Genomic DNA, 22,831 nt, shown 5'->3' with positions numbered 1-22,831 from the left:
CAGTGTTTCACAGCAGAGTTTCTCTGACTTGCCGAGACTGAAGCAAAAAAAAAAGGAAGTCTTCTGGCATAGTGCATCATTTTACCAATTTACGTGGTAAGTAAAACGCCCAATCATTCTTTTGGGCATTAAAAAGATGTTCATAGCAACGGAATGTCCTCACTACTTTATAGTGGAAACCTGAGCCTGAATATCATTTCTGTCAAGAAAGAAGTAATATGGATCACATTATGTTGGTCATGATAGTTAATAAAAGACTGACTGACTCGAACTCTACTAAAACCTGCTTTAGATCCTGGTGATAGCAATGTTCCATTCGAGGAAATTGCTGCCTTTGAGGCTGAAATGCACCATCTCACGTATGAAAAATAGTGTTACATTCTCACGGTAGGAAGCTCATTTAACCTCTTCTCCTGCACTCTGTATGTTGGGCTCTGATACTCAAGATGGATTTTTGTTAAGGATAATCTGTCTTTGTACCCCCATCCCACTTTCAAAAAGGACACAGAGCTTTGACTGTTTAAGATCCCTTTACCATTCCCCCTCTTACGTGGCTGGCAGTCATGAATACGGATAGTAACCTACTGCATAACTTCTGATATCTCATCCTCCTGTGTGGTCAGCTTCCACAAGGACAATTGGTCCAGGGGGGCCTGACATCATAAAGCTAAAGCAAGAAGTTGTCTGACATGTGGTGCCATTCTGTTGCCTAGCAGTCTGACATCATAAAGCTAAAGCAAGATGCTTTCTGACATGAGAGCCACTCTGTTGCCTAACAAAGAGTAGGATACATTTATCTTGGTAATGATATGAGTTGCAGGGTAGACAGGATGCCCAACTGAAAGTGTTGATGGTAAGATGAAAGAAATTAGGACTTTATTTAGACTTCTATATTTGTATGAACGCAAGTTTGAGCATAAGAGTCTCAACTTCACTCTTGCTGAACTGGTAGGATTTGGCTAAAGAGAAGATGGAAATGATGCTATTCATAGTTTCTATCATTCCCGTTAACTGTAGCATAACCCTTCCTCTCTCAACTTATCAGCTGGCTTAATTGCTACTGGTGTACCATATCCTAAAACTAAAGAAGTGAGAATGGTGCGCTGCCACTTGGCTGGCAAAAAGATCTATGTCCTAATGTACGTGCTACAATTGTTTAGAGAGTTTTAGCAAATGAGTCAAGGGAATGCAGAGAAGTATGGGAGGTTATAAACACAAATTGAGATTTGATTTTTTTATTGAGCTGTTGATTTTCACAATAAAACAGACTCCATAGTATAGATCTGGTAACCCTTTATATAAATCAAAACTTTTTGTATTGCTTATATTAAATGTACTAACAGTGGACTTTTCCATCTGCAGATTATACTGAATGACCAGCAGTGGCAGTGTTTCACAGCAGAGTTTCTCTGAATTGCCGAGACTGAAGCAAAAAAAAAAAGGAAGTCTTCTGGCATAGTGCATCATTTTACCAATTTACGTGGTAAGTAAAACGCCCAATCATTCTTTTGGGCATTAAAAAGATGTTCATAGCAACGGAATGTCCTCACTACTTTATAGTGGAAACCTGTGCCTGAATATCATTTCTGTCAAGAAAGAAGTAATATGGATCACATTATGTTGGTCATGATAGTTAATAAAAGACTGACTGACTCGAACTCTACTAAAACCTGCTTTAGATCCTGGTGATAGCAATGTTCCATTCGAGGAAATTGCTGCCTTTGAGGCTGAAATGCACCATCTCACGTATGAAAAATAGTGTTACATTCTCACGGTAGGAAGCTCATTTAACCTCTTCTCCTGCACTCTGTATGTTGGGCTCTGATACTCAAGATGGATTTTTGTGAAGGATAATCTGTCTTTGTACCCCCATCCCACTTTCAAAAAGGACACAGAGCTTTGACTGTTTCAGATTCCTTTACCATTCCCCCTCCTACGTGGCTGGCAGTCATGAATACGGATAGTAACCTACTGCATAACTTCTGATATCTCATCCTCCTGTGTGGTCAGCTTCCACAAGGACAATTGGTCCAGGGGGGCCTGACATCATAAAGCTAAAGCAAGAAGTTGTCTGACATGTGGTGCCATTCTGTTGCCTAGCAGTCTGACATCATAAAGCTAAAGCAAGATGCTTTCTGACATGAGAGCCACTCTGTTGCCTAACAAAGAGTAGGATACATTTATCTTGGTAATGATATGAGTTGCAGGGTAGACAGGATGCCCAACTGAAAGTGTTGATGGTAAGATGAAAGAAATTAGGGCTTTATTTAGACTTCTATATTTGTATGAACGCAAGTTTGAGCATAAGAGTCTCAACTTCACTCTTGCTGAACTGGTAGGATTTGGCTAAAGAGAAGACGGAAATGATGCTATTCATAGTTTCTATCATTCCCGTTAACTGTAGCATAACCCTTCCTCTCTCAACTTATCAGCTGGCTTAATTGCTACTGGTGTACCATATCCTAAAACTAAAGAAGTGAGAATGGTGCGCTGCCACTTGGCTGGCAAAAAGATCTATGTCCTAATGTACGTGCTACAATTGTTTAGAGAGTTTTAGCAAATGAGTCAAGGGAATGCAGAGAAGTATGGGAGGTTATAAACAAAAATTGAGATTTGATTTTTTTATTGAGCTGTTGATTTTCACAATAAAACAGACTCCATAGTATAGATCTGGTAACCCTTTATATAAATCAAAACTTTTTGTATTGCTTATATTAAATGTACTAACAGTGGACTTTTCCATCTGCAGATTATACTGAATGACCAGCAGTGGCAGTGTTTCACAGCAGAGTTTCTCTGAATTGCCGAGACTGAAGCAAAAAATAAAAGGAAGTCTTCTGGCATAGTGCATCATTTTACCAATTTACGTGGTAAGTAAAACGCCCAATCATTCTTTTGGGCATTAAAAAGATGTTCATAGCAACGGAATGTCCTCACTACTTTATAGTGGAAACCTGTGCCTGAATATCATTTCTGTCAAGAAAGAAGTAATATGGATCACATTATGTTGGTCATGATAGTTAATAAAAGACTGACTGACTCGAACTCTACTAAAACCTGCTTTAGATCCTGGTGATAGCAATGTTCCATTCGAGGAAATTGCTGCCTTTGAGGCTGAAATGCACCATCTCACGTATGAAAAATAGTGTTACATTCTCACGGTAGGAAGCTCATTTAACCTCTTCTCCTGCACTCTGTATGTTGGGCTCTGATACTCAAGATGGATTTTTGTGAAGGATAATCTGTCTTTGTACCCCCATCCCACTTTCAAAAAGGACACAGAGCTTTGACTGTTTCAGATTCCTTTACCATTCCCCCTCCTACGTGGCTGGCAGTCATGAATACGGATAGTAACCTACTGCATAACTTCTGATATCTCATCCTCCTGTGTGGTCAGCTTCCACAAGGACAATTGGTCCAGGGGGGCCTGACATCATAAAGCTAAAGCAAGAAGTTGTCTGACATGTGGTGCCATTCTGTTGCCTAGCAGTCTGACATCATAAAGCTAAAGCAAGATGCTTTCTGACATGAGAGCCACTCTGTTGCCTAACAAAGAGTAGGATACATTTATCTTGGTAATGATATGAGTTGCAGGGTAGACAGGATGCCCAACTGAAAGTGTTGATGGTAAGATGAAAGAAATTAGGGCTTTATTTAGACTTCTATATTTGTATGAACGCAAGTTTGAGCATAAGAGTCTCAACTTCACTCTTGCTGAACTGGTAGGATTTGGCTAAAGAGAAGATGGAAATGATGCTATTCATAGTTTCTATCATTCCCGTAAACTGTAGCATAACCCTTCCTCTCTCAACTTATCAGCTGGCTTAATTGCTACTGGTGTACCATATCCTAAAACTAAAGAAGTGAGAATGGTGCGCTGCCACTTGGCTGGCAAAAAGATCTATGTCCTAATGTACGTGCTACAATTGTTTAGAGAGTTTTAGCAAATGAGTCAAGGGAATGCAGAGAAGTATGGGAGGTTATAAACACAAATTGAGATTTGATTTTTTTATTGAGCTGTTGATTTTCACAATAAAACAGACTCCATAGTATAGATCTGGTAACCCTTTATATAAATCAAAACTTTTTGTATTGCTTATATTAAATGTACTAACAGTGGACTTTTCCATCTGCAGATTATACTGAATGACCAGCAGTGGCAGTGTTTCACAGCAGAGTTTCTCTGAATTGCCGAGACTGAAGCAAAAAAAAAAAGGAAGTCTTCTGGCATAGTGCATCATTTTACCAATTTACGTGGTAAGTAAAACACCCAATCATTCTTTTGGGCATTAAAAAGATGTTCATAGCAACGGAATGTCCTCACTACTTTATAGTGGAAACCTGTGCCTGAATATCATTTCTGTCAAGAAAGAAGTAATATGGATCACATTATGTTGGTCATGATAGTTAATAAAAGACTGACTGACTCGAACTCTACTAAAACCTGCTTTAGATCCTGGTGATAGCAATGTTCCATTCGAGGAAATTGCTGCCTTTGAGGCTGAAATGCACCATCTCACGTATGAAAAATAGTGTTACATTCTCACGGTAGGAAGCTCATTTAACCTCTTCTCCTGCACTCTGTATGTTGGGCTCTGATACTCAAGATGGATTTTTGTGAAGGATAATCTGTCTTTGTACCCCCATCCCACTTTCAAAAAGGACACAGAGCTTTGACTGTTTAAGATTCCTTTACCATTCCCCCTCTTACGTGGCTGGCAGTCATGAATACGGATAGTAACCTACTGCATAACTTCTGATATCTCATCCTCCTGTGTGGTCAGCTTCCACAAGGACAATTGGTCCAGGGGGGGCCTGACATCATAAAGCTAAAGCAAGAAGTTGTCTGACATGTGGTGCCATTCTGTTGCCTAGCAGTCTGACATCATAAAGCTAAAGCAAGATGCTTTCTGACATGAGAGCCACTCTGTTGCCTAACAAAGAGTAGGATACATTTATCTTGGTAATGATATGAGTTGCAGGGTAGACAGGATGCCCAACTGAAAGTGTTGATGGTAAGATGAAAGAAATTAGGACTTTATTTAGACTTCTATATTTGTATGAACGCAAGTTTGAGCATAAGAGTCTCAACTTCACTCTTGCTGAACTGGTAGGATTTGGCTAAAGAGAAGATGGAAATGATGCTATTCATAGTTTCTATCATTCCCGTTAACTGTAGCATAACCCTTCCTCTCTCAACTTATCAGCTGGCTTAATTGCTACTGGTGTACCATATCCTAAAACTAAAGAAGTGAGAATGGTGCGCTGCCACTTGGCTGGCAAAAAGATCTATGTCCTAATGTACATGCTACAATTGTTTAGAGAGTTTTAGCAAATGAGTCAAGGGAATGCAGAGAAGTATGGGAGGTTATAAACACAAATTGAGATTTGATTTTTTTATTGAGCTGTTGATTTTCACAATAAAACAGACTCCATAGTATAGATCTGGTAACCCTTTATATAAATCAAAACTTTTTGTATTGCTTATATTAAATGTACTAACAGTGGACTTTTCCATCTGCAGATTATACTGAATGACCAGCAGTGGCAGTGTTTCACAGCAGAGTTTCTCTGAATTGCCGAGACTGAAGCAAAAAAAAAAAGGAAGTCTTCTGGCATAGTGCATCATTTTACCAATTTACGTGGTAAGTAAAACACCCAATCATTCTTTTGGGCATTAAAAAGATGTTCATAGCAACGGAATGTCCTCACTACTTTATAGTGGAAACCTGTGCCTGAATATCATTTCTGTCAAGAAAGAAGTAATATGGATCACATTATGTTGGTCATGATAGTTAATAAAAGACTGACTGACTCGAACTCTACTAAAACCTGCTTTAGATCCTGGTGATAGCAATGTTCCATTCGAGGAAATTGCTGCCTTTGAGGCTGAAATGCACCATCTCACGTATGAAAAATAGTGTTACATTCTCACGGTAGGAAGCTCATTTAACCTCTTCTCCTGCACTCTGTATGTTGGGCTCTGATACTCAAGATGGATTTTTGTTAAGGATAATCTGTCTTTGTACCCCATCCCACTTTCAAAAAGGACACAGAGCTTTGACTGTTTCAGATTCCTTTACCATTCCCCCTCCTACGTGGCTGGCAGTCATGAATACGGATAGTAACCTACTGCATAACTTCTGATATCTCATCCTCCTGTGTGGTCAGCTTCCACAAGGACAATTGGTCCAGGGGGGCCTGACATCATAAAGCTAAAGCAAGAAGTTGTCTGACATGTGGTGCCATTCTGTTGCCTAGCAGTCTGACATCATAAAGCTAAAGCAAGATGCTTTCTGACATGAGAGCCACTCTGTTGCCTAACAAAGAGTAGGATACATTTATCTTGGTAATGATATGAGTTGCAGGGTAGACAGGATGCCCAACTGAAAGTGTTGATGGTAAGATGAAAGAAATTAGGGCTTTATTTAGACTTCTATATTTGTATGAACGCAAGTTTGAGCATAAGAGTCTCAACTTCACTCTTGCTGAACTGGTAGGATTTGGCTAAAGAGAAGATGGAAATGATGCTATTCATAGTTTCTATCATTCCCGTAAACTGTAGCATAACCCTTCCTCTCTCAACTTATCAGCTGGCTTAATTGCTACTGGTGTACCATATCCTAAAACTAACGAAGTGAGAATGGTGCGCTGCCACTTGGCTGGCAAAAAGATCTATGTCCTAATGTACGTGCTACAATTGTTTAGAGAGTTTTAGCAAATGAGTCAAGGGAATGCAGAGAAGTATGGGAGGTTATAAACACAAATTGAGATTTGATTTTTTTATTGAGCTGTTGATTTTCACAATAAAACAGACTCCATAGTATAGATCTGGTAACCCTTTATATAAATCAAAACTTTTTGTATTGCTTATATTAAATGTACTAACAGTGGACTTTTCCATCTGCAGATTATACTGAATGACCAGCAGTGGCAGTGTTTCACAGCAGAGTTTCTCTGAATTGCCGAGACTGAAGCAAAAAAAAAAAGGAAGTCTTCTGGCATAGTGCATCATTTTACCAATTTACGTGGTAAGTAAAACACCCAATCATTCTTTTGGGCATTAAAAAGATGTTCATAGCAACGGAATGTCCTCACTACTTTATAGTGGAAACCTGTGCCTGAATATCATTTCTGTCAAGAAAGAAGTAATATGGATCACATTATGTTGGTCATGATAGTTAATAAAAGACTGACTGACTCGAACTCTACTAAAACCTGCTTTAGATCCTGGTGATAGCAATGTTCCATTCGAGGAAATTGCTGCCTTTGAGGCTGAAATGCACCATCTCACGTATGAAAAATAGTGTTACATTCTCACGGTAGGAAGCTCATTTAACCTCTTCTCCTGCACTCTGTATGTTGGGCTCTGATACTCAAGATGGATTTTTGTGAAGGATAATCTGTCTTTGTACCCCCATCCCACTTTCAAAAAGGACACAGAGCTTTGACTGTTTCAGATTCCTTTACCATTCCCCCTCCTACGTGGCTGGCAGTCATGAATACGGATAGTAACCTACTGCATAACTTCTGATATCTCATCCTCCTGTGTGGTCAGCTTCCACAAGGACAATTGGTCCAGGGGGGCCTGACATCATAAAGCTAAAGCAAGAAGTTGTCTGACATGTGGTGCCATTCTGTTGCCTAGCAGTCTGACATCATAAAGCTAAAGCAAGATGCTTTCTGACATGAGAGCCACTCTGTTGCCTAACAAAGAGTAGGATACATTTATCTTGGTAATGATATGAGTTGCAGGGTAGACAGGATGCCCAACTGAAAGTGTTGATGGTAAGATGAAAGAAATTAGGGCTTTATTTAGACTTCTATATTTGTATGAACGCAAGTTTGAGCATAAGAGTCTCAACTTCACTCTTGCTGAACTGGTAGGATTTGGCTAAAGAGAAGATGGAAATGATGCTATTCATAGTTTCTATCATTCCCGTAAACTGTAGCATAACCCTTCCTCTCTCAACTTATCAGCTGGCTTAATTGCTACTGGTGTACCATATCCTAAAACTAACGAAGTGAGAATGGTGCGCTGCCACTTGGCTGGCAAAAAGATCTATGTCCTAATGTACGTGCTACAATTGTTTAGAGAGTTTTAGCAAATGAGTCAAGGGAATGCAGAGAAGTATGGGAGGTTATAAACACAAATTGAGATTTGATTTTTTTATTGAGCTGTTGATTTTCACAATAAAACAGACTCCATAGTATAGATCTGGTAACCCTTTATATAAATCAAAACTTTTTGTATTGCTTATATTAAATGTACTAACAGTGGACTTTTCCATCTGCAGATTATACTGAATGACCAGCAGTGGCAGTGTTTCACAGCAGAGTTTCTCTGAATTGCCGAGACTGAAGCAAAAAAAAAAAGGAAGTCTTCTGGCATAGTGCATCATTTTACCAATTTACGTGGTAAGTAAAACACCCAATCATTCTTTTGGGCATTAAAAAGATGTTCATAGCAACGGAATGTCCTCACTACTTTATAGTGGAAACCTGTGCCTGAATATCATTTCTGTCAAGAAAGAAGTAATATGGATCACATTATGTTGGTCATGATAGTTAATAAAAGACTGACTGACTCGAACTCTACTAAAACCTGCTTTAGATCCTGGTGATAGCAATGTTCCATTCGAGGAAATTGCTGCCTTTGAGGCTGAAATGCACCATCTCACGTATGAAAAATAGTGTTACATTCTCACGGTAGGAAGCTCATTTAACCTCTTCTCCTGCACTCTGTATGTTGGGCTCTGATACTCAAGATGGATTTTTGTGAAGGATAATCTGTCTTTGTACCCCCATCCCACTTTCAAAAAGGACACAGAGCTTTGACTGTTTCAGATTCCTTTACCATTCCCCCTCCTACGTGGCTGGCAGTCATGAATACGGATAGTAACCTACTGCATAACTTCTGATATCTCATCCTCCTGTGTGGTCAGCTTCCACAAGGACAATTGGTCCAGGGGGGCCTGACATCATAAAGCTAAAGCAAGAAGTTGTCTGACATGTGGTGCCATTCTGTTGCCTAGCAGTCTGACATCATAAAGCTAAAGCAAGATGCTTTCTGACATGAGAGCCACTCTGTTGCCTAACAAAGAGTAGGATACATTTCTCTTGGTAATGATATGAGTTGCAGGGTAGACAGGATGCCCAACTGAAAGTGTTGATGGTAAGATGAAAGAAATTAGGACTTTATTTAGACTTCTATATTTGTATGAACGCAAGTTTGAGCATAAGAGTCTCAACTTCACTCTTGCTGAACTGGTAGGATTTGGCTAAAGAGAAGATGGAAATGATGCTATTCATAGTTTCTATCATTCCCGTTAACTGTAGCATAACCCTTCCTCTCTCAACTTATCAGCTGGCTTAATTGCTACTGGTGTACCATATCCTAAAACTAAAGAAGTGAGAATGGTGCGCTGCCACTTGGCTGGCAAAAAGATCTATGTCCTAATGTACGTGCTACAATTGTTTAGAGAGTTTTAGCAAATGAGTCAAGGGAATGCAGAGAAGTATGGGAGGTTATAAACAAAAATTGAGATTTGATTTTTTTATTGAGCTGTTGATTTTCACAATAAAACAGACTTCATAGTATAGATCTGGTAACCCTTTATATAAATCAAAACTTTTTGTATTGCTTATATTAAATGTACTAACAGTGGACTTTTCCATCTGCAGATTATACTGAATGACCAGCAGTGGCAGTGTTTCACAGCAGAGTTTCTCTGACTTGCCGAGACTGAAGCAAAAAAAAAAGGAAGTCTTCTGGCATAGTGCATCATTTTACCAATTTACGTGGTAAGTAAAACGCCCAATCATTCTTTTGGGCATTAAAAAGATGTTCATAGCAACGGAATGTCCTCACTACTTTATAGTGGAAACCTGAGCCTGAATATCATTTCTGTCAAGAAAGAAGTAATATGGATCACATTATGTTGGTCATGATAGTTAATAAAAGACTGACTGACTCGAACTCTACTAAAACCTGCTTTAGATCCTGGTGATAGCAATGTTCCATTCGAGGAAATTGCTGCCTTTGAGGCTGAAATGCACCATCTCACGTATGAAAAATAGTGTTACATTCTCACGGTAGGAAGCTCATTTAACCTCTTCTCCTGCACTCTGTATGTTGGGCTCTGATACTCAAGATGGATTTTTGTTAAGGATAATCTGTCTTTGTACCCCCATCCCACTTTCAAAAAGGACACAGAGCTTTGACTGTTTAAGATCCCTTTACCATTCCCCCTCTTACGTGGCTGGCAGTCATGAATACGGATAGTAACCTACTGCATAACTTCTGATATCTCATCCTCCTGTGTGGTCAGCTTCCACAAGGACAATTGGTCCAGGGGGGCCTGACATCATAAAGCTAAAGCAAGAAGTTGTCTGACATGTGGTGCCATTCTGTTGCCTAGCAGTCTGACATCATAAAGCTAAAGCAAGATGCTTTCTGACATGAGAGCCACTCTGTTGCCTAACAAAGAGTAGGATACATTTATCTTGGTAATGATATGAGTTGCAGGGTAGACAGGATGCCCAACTGAAAGTGTTGATGGTAAGATGAAAGAAATTAGGACTTTATTTAGACTTCTATATTTGTATGAACGCAAGTTTGAGCATAAGAGTCTCAACTTCACTCTTGCTGAACTGGTAGGATTTGGCTAAAGAGAAGATGGAAATGATGCTATTCATAGTTTCTATCATTCCCGTTAACTGTAGCATAACCCTTCCTCTCTCAACTTATCAGCTGGCTTAATTGCTACTGGTGTACCATATCCTAAAACTAAAGAAGTGAGAATGGTGCGCTGCCACTTGGCTGGCAAAAAGATCTATGTCCTAATGTACGTGCTACAATTGTTTAGAGAGTTTTAGCAAATGAGTCAAGGGAATGCAGAGAAGTATGGGAGGTTATAAACACAAATTGAGATTAGATTTTTTTATTGAGCTGTTGATTTTCACAATAAAACAGACTCCATAGTATAGATCTGGTAACCCTTTATATAAATCAAAACTTTTTGTATTGCTTATATTAAATGTACTAACAGTGGACTTTTCCATCTGTAGATTATACTGAATGACCAGCAGTGGCAGTGTTTCACAGCAGAGTTTCTCTGAATTGCCGAGACTGAAGCAAAAAAAAAAAGGAAGTCTTCTGGCATAGTGCATCATTTTACCAATTTACGTGGTAAGTAAAACGCCCAATCATTCTTTTGGGCATTAAAAAGATGTTCATAGCAACGCAATGTCCTCACTACTTTATAGTGGAAACCTGTGCCTGAATATCATTTCTGTCAAGAAAGAAGTAATATGGATCACATTATGTTGGTCATGATAGTTAATAAAAGACTGACTGACTCGAACTCTACTAAAACCTGCTTTAGATCCTGGTGATAGCAATGTTCCATTCGAGGAAATTGCTGCCTTTGAGGCTGAAATGCACCATCTCACGTATGAAAAATAGTGTTACATTCTCACGGTAGGAAGCTCATTTAACCTCTTCTCCTGCACTCTGTATGTTGGGCTCTGATACTCAAGATGGATTTTTGTTAAGGATAATCTGTCTTTGTACCCCATCCCACTTTCAAAAAGGACACAGAGCTTTGACTGTTTCAGATTCCTTTACCATTCCCCCTCCTACGTGGCTGGCAGTCATGAATACGGATAGTAACCTACTGCATAACTTCTGATATCTCATCCTCCTGTGTGGTCAGCTTCCACAAGGACAATTGGTCCAGGGGGGCCTGACATCATAAAGCTAAAGCAAGAAGTTGTCTGACATGTGGTGCCATTCTGTTGCCTAGCAGTCTGACATCATAAAGCTAAAGCAAGATGCTTTCTGACATGAGAGCCACTCTGTTGCCTAACAAAGAGTAGGATACATTTATCTTGGTAATGATATGAGTTGCAGGGTAGACAGGATGCCCAACTGAAAGTGTTGATGGTAAGATGAAAGAAATTAGGGCTTTATTTAGACTTCTATATTTGTATGAACGCAAGTTTGAGCATAAGAGTCTCAACTTCACTCTTGCTGAACTGGTAGGATTTGGCTAAAGAGAAGATGGAAATGATGCTATTCATAGTTTCTATCATTCCCGTAAACTGTAGCATAACCCTTCCTCTCTCAACTTATCAGCTGGCTTAATTGCTACTGGTGTACCATATCCTAAAACTAACGAAGTGAGAATGGTGCGCTGCCACTTGGCTGGCAAAAAGATCTATGTCCTAATGTACGTGCTACAATTGTTTAGAGAGTTTTAGCAAATGAGTCAAGGGAATGCAGAGAAGTATGGGAGGTTATAAACACAAATTGAGATTTGATTTTTTTATTGAGCTGTTGATTTTCACAATAAAACAGACTCCATAGTATAGATCTGGTAACCCTTTATATAAATCAAAACTTTTTGTATTGCTTATATTAAATGTACTAACAGTGGACTTTTCCATCTGCAGATTATACTGAATGACCAGCAGTGGCAGTGTTTCACAGCAGAGTTTCTCTGAATTGCCGAGACTGAAGCAAAAAAAAAAAGGAAGTCTTCTGGCATAGTGCATCATTTTACCAATTTACGTGGTAAGTAAAACACCCAATCATTCTTTTGGGCATTAAAAAGATGTTCATAGCAACGGAATGTCCTCACTACTTTATAGTGGAAACCTGTGCCTGAATATCATTTCTGTCAAGAAAGAAGTAATATGGATCACATTATGTTGGTCATGATAGTTAATAAAAGACTGACTGACTCGAACTCTACTAAAACCTGCTTTAGATCCTGGTGATAGCAATGTTCCATTCGAGGAAATTGCTGCCTTTGAGGCTGAAATGCACCATCTCACGTATGAAAAATAGTGTTACATTCTCACGGTAGGAAGCTCATTTAACCTCTTCTCCTGCACTCTGTATGTTGGGCTCTGATACTCAAGATGGATTTTTGTGAAGGATAATCTGTCTTTGTACCCCCATCCCACTTTCAAAAAGGACACAGAGCTTTGACTGTTTCAGATTCCTTTACCATTCCCCCTCCTACGTGGCTGGCAGTCATGAATACGGATAGTAACCTACTGCATAACTTCTGATATCTCATCCTCCTGTGTGGTCAGCTTCCACAAGGACAATTGGTCCAGGGGGGCCTGACATCATAAAGCTAAAGCAAGAAGTTGTCTGACATGTGGTGCCATTCTGTTGCCTAGCAGTCTGACATCATAAAGCTAAAGCAAGATGCTTTCTGACATGAGAGCCACTCTGTTGCCTAACAAAGAGTAGGATACATTTCTCTTGGTAATGATATGAGTTGCAGGGTAGACAGGATGCCCAACTGAAAGTGTTGATGGTAAGATGAAAGAAATTAGGACTTTATTTAGACTTCTATATTTGTATGAACGCAAGTTTGAGCATAAGAGTCTCAACTTCACTCTTGCTGAACTGGTAGGATTTGGCTAAAGAGAAGATGGAAATGATGCTATTCATAGTTTCTATCATTCCCGTTAACTGTAGCATAACCCTTCCTCTCTCAACTTATCAGCTGGCTTAATTGCTACTGGTGTACCATATCCTAAAACTAAAGAAGTGAGAATGGTGCGCTGCCACTTGGCTGGCAAAAAGATCTATGTCCTAATGTACGTGCTACAATTGTTTAGAGAGTTTTAGCAAATGAGTCAAGGGAATGCAGAGAAGTATGGGAGGTTATAAACAAAAATTGAGATTTGATTTTTTTATTGAGCTGTTGATTTTCACAATAAAACAGACTTCATAGTATAGATCTGGTAACCCTTTATATAAATCAAAACTTTTTGTATTGCTTATATTAAATGTACTAACAGTGGACTTTTCCATCTGCAGATTATACTGAATGACCAGCAGTGGCAGTGTTTCACAGCAGAGTTTCTCTGACTTGCCGAGACTGAAGCAAAAAAAAAAGGAAGTCTTCTGGCATAGTGCATCATTTTACCAATTTACGTGGTAAGTAAAACGCCCAATCATTCTTTTGGGCATTAAAAAGATGTTCATAGCAACGGAATGTCCTCACTACTTTATAGTGGAAACCTGAGCCTGAATATCATTTCTGTCAAGAAAGAAGTAATATGGATCACATTATGTTGGTCATGATAGTTAATAAAAGACTGACTGACTCGAACTCTACTAAAACCTGCTTTAGATCCTGGTGATAGCAATGTTCCATTCGAGGAAATTGCTGCCTTTGAGGCTGAAATGCACCATCTCACGTATGAAAAATAGTGTTACATTCTCACGGTAGGAAGCTCATTTAACCTCTTCTCCTGCACTCTGTATGTTGGGCTCTGATACTCAAGATGGATTTTTGTTAAGGATAATCTGTCTTTGTACCCCCATCCCACTTTCAAAAAGGACACAGAGCTTTGACTGTTTAAGATCCCTTTACCATTCCCCCTCTTACGTGGCTGGCAGTCATGAATACGGATAGTAACCTACTGCATAACTTCTGATATCTCATCCTCCTGTGTGGTCAGCTTCCACAAGGACAATTGGTCCAGGGGGGCCTGACATCATAAAGCTAAAGCAAGAAGTTGTCTGACATGTGGTGCCATTCTGTTGCCTAGCAGTCTGACATCATAAAGCTAAAGCAAGATGCTTTCTGACATGAGAGCCACTCTGTTGCCTAACAAAGAGTAGGATACATTTATCTTGGTAATGATATGAGTTGCAGGGTAGACAGGATGCCCAACTGAAAGTGTTGATGGTAAGATGAAAGAAATTAGGACTTTATTTAGACTTCTATATTTGTATGAACGCAAGTTTGAGCATAAGAGTCTCAACTTCACTCTTGCTGAACTGGTAGGATTTGGCTAAAGAGAAGATGGAAATGATGCTATTCATAGTTTCTATCATTCCCGTTAACTGTAGCATAACCCTTCCTCTCTCAACTTATCAGCTGGCTTAATTGCTACTGGTGTACCATATCCTAAAACTAAAGAAGTGAGAATGGTGCGCTGCCACTTGGCTGGCAAAAAGATCTATGTCCTAATGTACGTGCTACAATTGTTTAGAGAGTTTTAGCAAATGAGTCAAGGGAATGCAGAGAAGTATGGGAGGTTATAAACACAAATTGAGATTAGATTTTTTTATTGAGCTGTTGATTTTCACAATAAAACAGACTCCATAGTATAGATCTGGTAACCCTTTATATAAATCAAAACTTTTTGTATTGCTTATATTAAATGTACTAACAGTGGACTTTTCCATCTGTAGATTATACTGAATGACCAGCAGTGGCAGTGTTTCACAGCAGAGTTTCTCTGAATTGCCGAGACTGAAGCAAAAAAAAAAAGGAAGTCTTCTGGCATAGTGCATCATTTTACCAATTTACGTGGTAAGTAAAACGCCCAATCATTCTTTTGGGCATTAAAAAGATGTTCATAGCAACGCAATGTCCTCACTACTTTATAGTGGAAACCTGTGCCTGAATATCATTTCTGTCAAGAAAGAAGTAATATGGATCACATTATGTTGGTCATGATAGTTAATAAAAGACTGACTGACTCGAACTCTACTAAAACCTGCTTTAGATCCTGGTGATAGCAATGTTCCATTCGAGGAAATTGCTGCCTTTGAGGCTGAAATGCACCATCTCACGTATGAAAAATAGTGTTACATTCTCACGGTAGGAAGCTCATTTAACCTCTTCTCCTGCACTCTGTATGTTGGGCTCTGATACTCAAGATGGATTTTTGTGAAGGATAATCTGTCTTTGTACCCCCATCCCACTTTCAAAAAGGACACAGAGCTTTGACTGTTTCAGATTCCTTTACCATTCCCCCTCCTACGTGGCTGGCAGTCATGAATACGGATAGTAACCTACTGCATAACTTCTGATATCTCATCCTCCTGTGTGGTCAGCTTCCACAAGGACAATTGGTCCAGGGGGGCCTGACATCATAAAGCTAAAGCAAGAAGTTGTCTGACATGTGGTGCCATTCTGTTGCCTAGCAGTCTGACATCATAAAGCTAAAGCAAGATGCTTTCTGACATGAGAGCCACTCTGTTGCCTAACAAAGAGTAGGATACATTTATCTTGGTAATGATATGAGTTGCAGGGTAGACAGGATGCCCAACTGAAAGTGTTGATGGTAAGATGAAAGAAATTAGGGCTTTATTTAGACTTCTATATTTGTATGAACGCAAGTTTGAGCATAAGAGTCTCAACTTCACTCTTGCTGAACTGGTAGGATTTGGCTAAAGAGAAGATGGAAATGATGCTATTCATAGTTTCTATCATTCCCGTAAACTGTAGCATAACCCTTCCTCTCTCAACTTATCAGCTGGCTTAATTGCTACTGGTGTACCATATCCTAAAACTAAAGAAGTGAGAATGGTGCGCTGCCACTTGGCTGGCAAAAAGATCTATGTCCTAATGTACGTGCTACAATTGTTTAGAGAGTTTTAGCAAATGAGTCAAGGGAATGCAGAGAAGTATGGGAGGTTATAAACACAAATTGAGATTAGATTTTTTTATTGAGCTGTTGATTTTCACAATAAAACAGACTCCATAGTATAGATCTGGTAACCCTTTATATAAATCAAAACTTTTTGTATTGCTTATATTAAATGTACTAACAGTGGACTTTTCCATCTGCAGATTATACTGAATGACCAGCAGTGGCAGTGTTTCACAGCAGAGTTTCTCTGACTTGCCGAGACTGAAGCAAAAAAAAAAGGAAGTCTTCTGGCATAGTGCATCATTTTACCAATTTACGTGGTAAGTAAAACGCCCAATCATTCTTTTGGGCATTAAAAAGATGTTCATAGCAACGGAATGTCCTCACTACTTTATAGTGGAAACCTGAGCCTGAATATCATTTCTGTCAAGAAAGAAGTAATATGGATCACATTATGTTGGTCATGATAGTTAATAAAAGACTGACTGACTCGAACTCTACTAAAACCTGCTTTAGATCCTGGTGATAGCAATGTTCCATTCGAGGAAATTGCTGCCTTTGAGGCTGAAATGCACCATCTCACGTATGAAAAATAGTGTTACATTCTCACGGTAGGAAGCTCATTTAACCTCTTCTCCTGCACTCTGTATGTTGGGCTCTGATACTCAAGATGGATTTTTGTTAAGGATAATCTGTCTTTGTACCCCCATCCCACTTTCAAAAAGGACACAGAGCTTTGACTGTTTAAGATCCCTTTACCATTCCCCCTCTTACGTGGCTGGCAGTCATGAATACGGATAGTAACCTACTGCATAACTTCTGATATCTCATCCTCCTGTGTGGTCAGCTTCCACAAGGACAATTGGTCCAGGGGGGCCTGACATCATAAAGCTAAAGCAAGAAGTTGTCTGACATGTGGTGCCATTCTGTTGCCTAGCAGTCTGACATCATAAAGCTAAAGCAAGATGCTTTCTGACATGAGAGCCACTCTGTTGCCTAACAAAGAGTAGGATACATTTATCTTGGTAATGATATGAGTTGCAGGGTAGACAGGATGCCCAACTGAAAGTGTTGATGGTAAGATGAAAGAAATTAGGACTTTATTTAGACTTCTATATTTGTATGAACGCAAGTTTGAGCATAAGAGTCTCAACTTCACTCTTGCTGAACTGGTAGGATTTGGCTAAAGAGAAGATGGAAATGATGCTATTCATAGTTTCTATCATTCCCGTTAACTGTAGCATAACCCTTCCTCTCTCAACTTATCAGCTGGCTTAATTGCTACTGGTGTACCATATCCTAAAACTAAAGAAGTGAGAATGGTGCGCTGCCACTTGGCTGGCAAAAAGATCTATGTCCTAATGTACGTGCTACAATTGTTTAGAGAGTTTTAGCAAATGAGTCAAGGGAATGCAGAGAAGTATGGGAGGTTATAAACACAAATTGAGATTTGATTTTTTTATTGAGCTGTTGATTTTCACAATAAAACAGACTCCATAGTATAGATCTGGTAACCCTTTATATAAATCAAAACTTTTTGTATTGCTTATATTAAATGTACTAACAGTGGACTTTTCCATCTGCAGATTATACTGAATGACCAGCAGTGGCAGTGTTTCACAGCAGAGTTTCTCTGAATTGCCGAGACTGAAGCAAAAAAAAAAAGGAAGTCTTCTGGCATAGTGCATCATTTTACCAATTTACGTGGTAAGTAAAACGCCCAATCATTCTTTTGGGCATTAAAAAGATGTTCATAGCAACGGAATGTCCTCACTACTTTATAGTGGAAACCTGTGCCTGAATATCATTTCTGTCAAGAAAGAAGTAATATGGATCACATTATGTTGGTCATGATAGTTAATAAAAGACTGACTGACTCGAACTCTACTAAAACCTGCTTTAGATCCTGGTGATAGCAATGTTCCATTCGAGGAAATTGCTGCCTTTGAGGCTGAAATGCACCATCTCACGTATGAAAAATAGTGTTACATTCTCACGGTAGGAAGCTCATTTAACCTCTTCTCCTGCACTCTGTATGTTGGGCTCTGATACTCAAGATGGATTTTTGTGAAGGATAATCTGTCTTTGTACCCCCATCCCACTTTCAAAAAGGACACAGAGCTTTGACTGTTTCAGATTCCTTTACCATTCCCCCTCCTACGTGGCTGGCAGTCATGAATACGGATAGTAACCTACTGCATAACTTCTGATATCTCATCCTCCTGTGTGGTCAGCTTCCACAAGGACAATTGGTCCAGGGGGGCCTGACATCATAAAGCTAAAGCAAGAAGTTGTCTGACATGTGGTGCCATTCTGTTGCCTAGCAGTCTGACATCATAAAGCTAAAGCAAGATGCTTTCTGACATGAGAGCCACTCTGTTGCCTAACAAAGAGTAGGATACATTTATCTTGGTAATGATATGAGTTGCAGGGTAGACAGGATGCCCAACTGAAAGTGTTGATGGTAAGATGAAAGAAATTAGGGCTTTATTTAGACTTCTATATTTGTATGAACGCAAGTTTGAGCATAAGAGTCTCAACTTCACTCTTGCTGAACTGGTAGGATTTGGCTAAAGAGAAGATGGAAATGATGCTATTCATAGTTTCTATCATTCCCGTAAACTGTAGCATAACCCTTCCTCTCTCAACTTATCAGCTGGCTTAATTGCTACTGGTGTACCATATCCTAAAACTAAAGAAGTGAGAATGGTGCGCTGCCACTTGGCTGGCAAAAAGATCTATGTCCTAATGTACGTGCTACAATTGTTTAGAGAGTTTTAGCAAATGAGTCAAGGGAATGCAGAGAAGTATGGGAGGTTATAAACACAAATTGAGATTTGAATTTTTTATTGAGCTGTTGATTTTCACAATAAAACAGACTCCATAGTATAGATCTGGTAACCCTTTATATAAATCAAAACTTTTTGTATTGCTTATATTAAATGTACTAACAGTGGACTTTTCCATCTGCAGATTATACTGAATGACCAGCAGTGGCAGTGTTTCACAGCAGAGTTTCTCTGAATTGCCGAGACTGAAGCAAAAAAAAAAAGGAAGTCTTCTGGCATAGTGCATCATTTTACCAATTTACGTGGTAAGTAAAACGCCCAATCATTCTTTTGGGCATTAAAAAGATGTTCATAGCAACGGAATGTCCTCACTACTTTATAGTGGAAACCTGTGCCTGAATATCATTTCTGTCAAGAAAGAAGTAATATGGATCACATTATGTTGGTCATGATAGTTAATAAAAGACTGACTGACTCGAACTCTACTAAAACCTGCTTTAGATCCTGGTGATAGCAATGTTCCATTCGAGGAAATTGCTGCCTTTGAGGCTGAAATGCACCATCTCACGTATGAAAAATAGTGTTACATTCTCACGGTAGGAAGCTCATTTAACCTCTTCTCCTGCACTCTGTATGTTGGGCTCTGATACTCAAGATGGATTTTTGTGAAGGATAATCTGTCTTTGTACCCCCATCCCACTTTCAAAAAGGACACAGAGCTTTGACTGTTTCAGATTCCTTTACCATTCCCCCTCCTACGTGGCTGGCAGTCATGAATACGGATAGTAACCTACTGCATAACTTCTGATATCTCATCCTCCTGTGTGGTCAGCTTCCACAAGGACAATTGGTCCAGGGGGGCCTGACATCATAAAGCTAAAGCAAGAAGTTGTCTGACATGTGGTGCCATTCTGTTGCCTAGCAGTCTGACATCATAAAGCTAAAGCAAGATGCTTTCTGACATGAGAGCCACTCTGTTGCCTAACAAAGAGTAGGATACATTTATCTTGGTAATGATATGAGTTGCAGGGTAGACAGGATGCCCAACTGAAAGTGTTGATGGTAAGATGAAAGAAATTAGGGCTTTATTTAGACTTCTATATTTGTATGAACGCAAGTTTGAGCATAAGAGTCTCAACTTCACTCTTGCTGAACTGGTAGGATTTGGCTAAAGAGAAGATGGAAATGATGCTATTCATAGTTTCTATCATTCCCTTTAACTGTAGCATAACCCTTCCTCTCTCAACTTATAAGCTGGCTTAATTGCTACTGGTGTACCATATCCTAAAACTAAAGAAGTGAGAATGGTGCGCTGCCACTTGGCTGGCAAAAAGATCTATGTCCTAATGTACGTGCTACAATTGTTTAGAGAGTTTTAGCAAATGAGTCAAGGGAATGCAGAGAAGTATGGGAGGTTATAAACAAAAATTGAGATTTGATTTTTTTATTGAGCTGTTGATTTTCACAATAAAACAGACTCCATAGTATAGATCTGGTAACCCTTTATATAAATCAAAACTTTTTGTATTGCTTATATTAAATGTACTAACAGTGGACTTTTCCATCTGCAGATTATACTGAATGACCAGCAGTGGCAGTGTTTCACAGCAGAGTTTCTCTGAATTGCCGAGACTGAAGCAAAAAATAAAAGGAAGTCTTCTGGCATAGTGCATCATTTTACCAATTTACGTGGTAAGTAAAACGCCCAATCATTCTTTTGGGCATTAAAAAGATGTTCATAGCAACGGAATGTCCTCACTACTTTATAGTGGAAACCTGTACCTGAATATCATTTCTGTCAAGAAAGAAGTAATATGGATCACATTATGTTGGTCATGATAGTTAATAAAAGACTGACTGACTCGAACTCTACTAAAACCTGCTTTAGATCCTGGTGATAGCAATGTTCCATTCGAGGAAATTGCTGCCTTTGAGGCTGAAATGCACCATCTCACGTATGAAAAATAGTGTTACATTCTCACGGTAGGAAGCTCATTTAACCTCTTCTCCTGCACTCTGTATGTTGGGCTCTGATACTCAAGATGGATTTTTGTGAAGGATAATCTGTCTTTGTACCCCCATCCCACTTTCAAAAAGGACACAGAGCTTTGACTGTTTCAGATTCCTTTACCATTCCCCCTCCTACGTGGCTGGCAGTCATGAATACGGATAGTAACCTACTGCATAACTTCTGATATCTCATCCTCCTGTGTGGTCAGCTTCCACAAGGACAATTGGTCCAGGGGGGCCTGACATCATAAAGCTAAAGCAAGAAGTTGTCTGACATGTGGTGCCATTCTGTTGCCTAGCAGTCTGACATCATAAAGCTAAAGCAAGATGCTTTCTGACATGAGAGCCACTCTGTTGCCTAACAAAGAGTAGGATACATTTATCTTGGTAATGATATGAGTTGCAGGGTAGACAGGATGCCCAACTGAAAGTGTTGATGGTAAGATGAAAGAAATTAGGGCTTTATTTAGACTTCTATATTTGTATGAACGCAAGTTTGAGCATAAGAGTCTCAACTTCACTCTTGCTGAACTGGTAGGATTTGGCTAAAGAGAAGATGGAAATGATGCTATTCATAGTTTCTATCATTCCCGTAAACTGTAGCATAACCCTTCCTCTCTCAACTTATCAGCTGGCTTAATTGCTACTGGTGTACCATATCCTAAAACTAAAGAAGTGAGAATGGTGCGCTGCCACTTGGCTGGCAAAAAGATCTATGTCCTAATGTACGTGCTACAATTGTTTAGAGAGTTTTAGCAAATGAGTCAAGGGAATGCAGAGAAGTATGGGAGGTTATAAACACAAATTGAGATTAGATTTTTTTATTGAGCTGTTGATTTTCACAATAAAACAGACTCCATAGTATAGATCTGGTAACCCTTTATATAAATCAAAACTTTTTGTATTGCTTATATTAAATGTACTAACAGTGGACTTTTCCATCTGCAGATTATACTGAATGACCAGCAGTGGCAGTGTTTCACAGCAGAGTTTCTCTGAATTGCCGAGACTGAAGCAAAAAAAAAAAGGAAGTCTTCTGGCATAGTGCATCATTTTACCAATTTACGTGGTAAGTAAAACGCCCAATCATTCTTTTGGGCATTAAAAAGATGTTCATAGCAACGGAATGTCCTCACTACTTTATAGTGGAAACCTGTGCCTGAATATCATTTCTGTCAAGAAAGAAGTAATATGGATCACATTATGTTGGTCATGATAGTTAATAAAAGACTGACTGACTCGAACTCTACTAAAACCTGCTTTAGATCCTGGTGATAGCAATGTTCCATTCGAGGAAATTGCTGCCTTTGAGGCTGAAATGCACCATCTCACGTATGAAAAATAGTGTTACATTCTCACGGTAGGAAGCTCATTTAACCTCTTCTCCTGCACTCTGTATGTTGGGCTCTGATACTCAAGATGGATTTTTGTGAAGGATAATCTGTCTTTGTACCCCCATCCCACTTTCAAAAAGGACACAGAGCTTTGACTGTTTCAGATTCCTTTACCATTCCCCCTCCTACGTGGCTGGCAGTCATGAATACGGATAGTAACCTACTGCATAACTTCTGATATCTCATCCTCCTGTGTGGTCAGCTTCCACAAGGACAATTGGT

The sequence above is a fragment of the Lissotriton helveticus genome, chromosome 11 (assembly GCF_964261635.1).
Source record: "Lissotriton helveticus chromosome 11, aLisHel1.1, whole genome shotgun sequence".
Classification (NCBI taxonomy): Eukaryota; Metazoa; Chordata; class Amphibia; order Caudata; family Salamandridae; genus Lissotriton; species Lissotriton helveticus.
This window is presented reverse-complemented; position numbering follows the sequence as displayed.